This window comes from Silurus meridionalis, chromosome 4 (genome assembly GCF_014805685.1).
Source record: "Silurus meridionalis isolate SWU-2019-XX chromosome 4, ASM1480568v1, whole genome shotgun sequence".
Taxonomy (NCBI): domain Eukaryota; kingdom Metazoa; phylum Chordata; class Actinopteri; order Siluriformes; family Siluridae; genus Silurus; species Silurus meridionalis.
In genome coordinates, this window is record NC_060887.1 from 28,702,881 (window position 1) to 28,709,503 (window position 6,623).

Below are 6,623 nucleotides of genomic sequence, written 5' to 3' on the forward strand. Positions count from 1 at the left end.
AGTGACAAAAAAACAAGTGAGAGAGAAAGACAAAACCATCTGACAAAATGCCAACTAGCGCACGTCACCAGAGAAAAAATAATATTTAGACTAATTCATGCGTCACATTTAGGCGATTTGGTGCAATACGGCATCATACTTGACAGTCTAATATATCGGAGCACTTTTCTAGACTACAGAACCATTATACTACATACTGTAATCAAGAAATAACAGAGATGACATCTTCCCAGCATATTACTCATGATGACGAAGAAAAACAACAGACGCACAGTGGACAAAAACACAGCAGAGAAACCACACCTTGAATGCCAGAAACTAACACTACACAACTAAAGATGAAACATGTCTATGAAGTGCACACTATGCACAATCAGGGCAAAAAGGAGCACGCTGCTGAATTCCCTCAACATACTGGGCTACATAACAAATACCGGGAATTGATGGTATTTTTATTTATGGAATTTACGGACACAAAAACTCTCCAAGAATCTGTATAGATTGGTCATGCTTTTAAGAAGTCTTATTTTTTATGTTCTTCTTGGGATTGATCTTTTCAACTGAAAGAAAAATTGAACGAAAAGAACGAAAGAAAGAAACCGTTCTTTGAAATCAAACCAAAAAAACCCCAACATTATAGGAGATTTTCATTTTGAAAAATGACATTGTAATATCAAAATGACTAAATCTTCCTGGCCTTCCTGTCCTGTGTGTAAATACTAACCACAACAAAATCTCCATCATCTGCAAATAAACATGCTGGAAAAAAGTTGTCAACAATGTTATATTCAGTAAAGAGAATCCTCAGAGGAATTTCGAACGCACTCAACAAACACTCAACTCGTGTCTTAAACGCGGAGAGAAGAATCCAAAGCAGGAACTCTATTCACTATTGATATGTTTACTTCGAAAATTTATTTTCCCCCCACATTGTGCCTTCCACCAATTGAAGTCTAAAACAATGGGCATGAAAAGGTCAGGCTTAATTCTCATATTATCTATTATGCTAGCAAATCTGACCCTGAATCTCTCCGTCCTTCTCAAAGAAACAGAGAGATGACAAAAAGCAAACCCTGGAAAATAGAAATAAATACATACTTGCACACAATACAGGATATACACAGGAATAAATGCGTTAAAAATTACACAGTATGCCTGTAAAATTATTTTTAGTCTTGACTTGAAAACAAATCATGCAGGGGCACAGGTTACTTTTGTTATAAATGCCTGAAATGATTTTATAATTAAAATAATTCAAAATATTAATCACAAAGACATTTCAAGAACATTCACAGAAACCAGACCCACTGCTGCGTGAAAACTATTCCCCACACCCCACCAAAAACACTATATAGGCAAAAGTATTAGAACACTGGACTTTTACAGCCACATGTGGTGCTTCCCAAATTTTTACCACAAAGTCTCAAGGCACACAATTGTACAGGATGTCGTTGAATGCAGCAGCATTCATATTTCCTTTCCCTTTGGAGACCCAAACCTGTTCCAGCATGATAATGCCCCTGTCACAATGCCAGCTCCATGAAGATATGGTTCACATGGGTTGAAGTGGAAGATCTTGAGTGCCCTGTTATAGAACTCTCATCACATCCTTACTGAAACTTTTGCGTTGAATTGGAACACTAACGGCACCCCAGGCCTCCTCACCTACATCTGTACCTGACTGTGGCGGAATGAGCACAAATCTCCACAATCGCACTCCAATATCTAGTGGAACATCTTCCCAAGAGTGCAGGTCATTATTACATCAAACAGGGACTAAATATGGATCAAGTGGTTCAAAAGCACATATAAATCTAATGGGGAGGTGTCCACAAATTGTTCTTCAAAATGTTCAAGGAGAACAAAGAAATATAACACAGCAATATACAGACACAGTTTTAGTAGTGTTGTATATTGTAATAACCTGGTTCTAGCAAACACCCATTTTATTACAAGTGAAGAAAATCTTCCATTTTTTTATTGTTTGTTACAAAAAGCTAGCTTCAAACTGCATCGACATCCAAAAGGTTTCAATTAGCATTTACAAACATCTTAATATCTTCCTGAGTGATCAAATATAGACATATATGTTAATCAAGAAGAAGTCTTTCGGTAGCTGGATTATAATCCTTACATGTGATATCTCCTGAGAATTATTCTAACATGCAAACGATGGTCACGTTTTTGGTTATAGATTGGGCCCTATCACATTTCCTTCACTCATCGCTTCTATACAAATACACATCAGTCTCGCTGATCATCATGCTTTCAAAAGAACAGATTCTGGGGGTTTAAGACATTTTAATACATGAAACAGGGCGCACACTTTTTTTGCAAAACTTAAATATGAAGTGGCTGATTAAAGCAAAATGAAAGGAAAATGTATAAATAATAATGAAAAATATATCACTACAAATAATTGAAATAATAAACTATAAATTACTTCAAATTAAATTAATTTTAGGCAATTATATCAGTTCTCACCAGCTGATTGCTGATCTTTTATTGTATTGAACCTTTTTAATGTGCATTTGATGCAAAAACGTTTTTTCAATCACATGTTCATAATTTAACCAGCAAAACTGATTTTAACATTAAAGAAGAACCTTAAACTGTTTCTTTAATATTTTATTAAAAATCCCCTACACTGTTATTAAAACTTTTTAATGATGTCATTAAAGAAAAAGATTTTGTCTCCAAATTATTTTTGAGGAAAAACAGCTTTAAAAATACTAAGCGGTTTAAATGAACTTCACCCCAGCAACTGGGGTTTTCAAAAAGAAAGAAAATAAAAAAAAACGGTGTGCATTTTATTCCAACACATAGACTGACATTATGTAATCAGGGAACAAGATTTTCAAGGAAATGAAATTGAATTGGAGCGTTCTTCACTGTCGCAACGTATCAGATAGCACAGGGCTCATGAGCGAACAAAGCAATTTATCCAAAAATCAGTAAAGTGATTGATGTAAACCAGTTACTGTTTCAGCCTGGTCTTGCTTTATGAAAAGTAATACAATCCTGACAAATTGTAAGATTACATACTTTGCTACGTTTCAGTAACCAGTGCCAGTTGAACGGCATATTACACACATGCACACACACACACACACACTCAGTTGTAGTCTTATCTTTAAGCAACACCACACACAGGAAAACAGCCACCATGCACAGTTACTTTTAAATAAACTTTTCACACTTCTATTTTACACAAAAGGTTTTTGCCTCTTTACACGCACAAAATAAAAAATAAAAAATTAAGTCATTTCACTGATAAGATTTGTTTTTTTCCCCTCCAGAAAAGCAAATTAAGATCAATGGCTCTAAGTTACACTTCAAGATGTTTGTTCACTGTCAAACAATAACTAGTAGCAAAGTTAAATAAACAAACTCATGCTCAGCAATCAATTCGCATTTACCCTCAACTGAGGCTCTAAACAGGAAGTACTAGAGGGGCGGCCACAAAATTGGAAACAACTCGCAACTTCCCGACACCAAAGTGAAAATAAACACCATCAGACCAAACCATATGGCATAATGGTGTTTTACATGACCTACCAGTCTCCACTTGTACAAAATTCAGCACATTCAACCGGAGGGGAAATCCCCAAAATAATGCATGCTTTAGGTCCTTAAAATAATGGGAGTGTTTAGTGAGTGATGCTTCCTAGGAAAAGCTGCTAAAAGTCAACGATGACAAACAGAAAAAACAAAACAAAAATCTTATTAAAACATCTTTGCTTATTGAAATACATTTTCCCATTCCCGTCATATTAAACATCAGCTCTGTACTTCTAACTAAAACTTATGCTTTGCTTCACAAATGTTATGAAACTAAACAGAATTCACACAAAAGATTCACTGTGTACCGTACGCAGCTCAATAGAAAAAACATCTGTAACCATTACAGCAATATATAACCTGCAGAAACAACTACCTCAGATCCCAAATGCCTCCATTACCACTTTTTAGCAAAATGTCTGCTTAAAGTTTTTTTTTCCACATCATTTTAGATGACGTGTTTTCATTTTCAGACAGCCTTTATGAATGCCTTCGACTTTACAAGAACGTAGTAAAATAATACCGAGCACATCAAACGCATCACTGCTTTCAAACTTAATAACAAACACAGAAAGTCTGAAAGTGTAAACATAACAACATAAACGTCCACTGATGAAGACACAACCTATGACAGGATTTTATATTGATAGATAGATAGATAGATAGATAGATAGATAGATAGATAGATAGATAGATAGATAGATAGATAGATAGATAGATAGATAGATAGATCTCAAACATAAACTTGTAGCAAAGGTAAATAAAAAAAAAAAAAAACACATTCTAAGAAATAGTCACATTAACCCTATAGGCTCTATATAGAGACAGCCATGTTTAGATAGATAGATAGATAGATAGATAGATAGATAGATAGATAGATAGATAGATAGATAGATAGATAGATAGATAGATAGACAGACAGACAGACGTTCACTTATGATTACCTGCAACTTTGAAGTAAGCTCCGCCCCCTTTAGGGCAATCACATCATGTCATATGTTACTGAAGAGCTTGTTTCCTGATATACACCTCAAAATACGAGTCATTACGATATACATCTCCACTTCCTTTTTAAAACCTTATGATTCGCACTAACTACAGGAAACACTGTATTTACACTTTCTATTACTTTTTTTTTTTTTTTTTATAAATTCAGAAATAAATTAAAAAAAAAAAACAATCCTGTTCTAGAAGACCTGCAATTTCACATTTATTACTAGACCTTTTTTTTTTTCTTTTCAAACAGAGAAAATAAAAAAAAAATGTTGAAAATTAGAAACAAAGACGTCGATCATGTACATCTTATAAAATCTTATCCTGATTCAAACCATGAAAAATATTGCAAAATCGCAATAAACTTTTTCATTTGGAGAAAAAGATTATTGGTATTTGACTGCAAACGATATCAACAAGGTTTGTTTTATTTTTATTTATTTTTTTGGCTTTAAGTAAATAAATGTATAAATAAACAGAAATTAGTTTTTTTTTTTATAAGGATTCAGCTAATCATGTACTGGACCCAATACCATCCTGTAGTATTTAACCCATGTAGTGTTTCTCATTCATTTATGCATTTAACCAATATGCCATGATGCCCAAAAATCGAGCTGATTTTCGACCAGCTGTGTTTTAGAAAGCAAAGAAGTGAATCATTACAGATTTGGGAGAATGAATGTAGAAAATATTTACAAAGAAACCACGCAATCCAAAGTTTCAACTCGGAAACAAATTAACGTTTTAGATTGTAACTGTCCACAAACTTCCCACCCACCAGGAAGGGGGAAAAAACAATCCAGAAAAAACCCACAATGTGTGGAAACCAATAAAACCGTATTCAACATAAAGAAAACATCTAAAGGTAGCAGTGTGCGATCACACGAGGAAGACGAGAACCCATCAGGAAGAGTTACAGCGAACTAAAGGACTACTTGTGGGGAAAATATAAATATTTATATATATATATATATATATGAAAAGAGAAAAACATTTCCGAGAAGAAGAGAAGAGGGAAAATGATAGTTTCACTTAGCTGCACAGCTAGCTGCACGCCCTGGGAGTGTAATAACTAGTCCAGAGAAATAGAGAAATGTGTATGGAGGGGATGAGTTTGGCCTGTCAGTGTGTGAGTGTGTGTGTGTGTGTGTGTGTGAGTGTGAGTGAGAGAGAGAGAGAGAGAGAGAGAGAGAGAGAGAGAGAGAGAGAGAGCCGTGTCTGGGGGAAGGAGGGGGGGCATCTCGGTTTGTTCCAGTAGCTCGCTTTAAAACAGGAGAGAAAGCAGGACAGATTAGCGCGAGCACAGCCATCTCTCAGCGCATTTAAATACGGCAGGGGAAAACACACTCACGCGCGAGCGCGAGCGCGCGCACACACACATATATATGTATAGATATATATATATATATATATATTAGCGAGTTCACATTCGAGCGTCTTTCATACCCCCTCTAAAAAACGACGTCCTCCTCGAGGTTGAGGTTGGATAAGGCGATAAAAGTAAGCGCACTTCTAATCCGGGCTTTTCTTTTATATAGGAAATGATTAGAATCGCTTACCCCCGCTCGCGCTCGCTCGCTCGCTCTCTCTCTGCGCGTCAACGCTGTCACAGTCAAAACAGGGCTCTCCTCCTGCGCGCACTGCGCATGCTCCGACACAGCCCTCTACTGGAGGTGGCACTCAATATCAACCCGAGACACTTCTTACACATGAACAGGAACAGGTGTGAAGGAGCATAGAGCACGACCAAAAAATGGCTCAAGGATTAAAGAATACACGAATTAACCACTGAAATAGTTAAACAAACCAGACCAAAAATAAATAACTAAATATAGCGAATAAAATAGCCCATCTTTTATTTCATCTCGCTTTCTGCCACAAGAACATGTGTACTGTCTTCTATTCTTGGTCATCTAGTTGGGTCTAGTTGTGTGTGTGTGTGTGTGTGTGTGTGTGTGTGTGTGTGTTCTCATGGTTGTATTAGTTAAATGTGTTGAAATGACAATTTTACATTCTTGATTATCTAGTTGGGTCTAGTTGGGTCTAGTTGTGTGTGTGTGTGTGTGTGT

General features: G+C 35.9%; 1 protein-coding gene across 3 annotated transcripts in view; it reads right to left on the bottom strand.

Moving 5' to 3' along the window:
- Positions 1-6,207, bottom strand: part of LOC124383976 (lethal(3)malignant brain tumor-like protein 4) — a 71,409-nt gene extending 65,202 nt beyond the window's left edge. The window contains exon 1 of one of the 3 annotated variants that reach the window (XM_046846399.1): positions 6,114-6,207. The gene's annotated coding sequence lies outside the window, so the exon portion shown is untranslated. The other 2 variants (XM_046846401.1, XM_046846402.1) reach the window with 2 other exon arrangements.
- Positions 6,208-6,623: the final 416 nt, after the last annotated feature.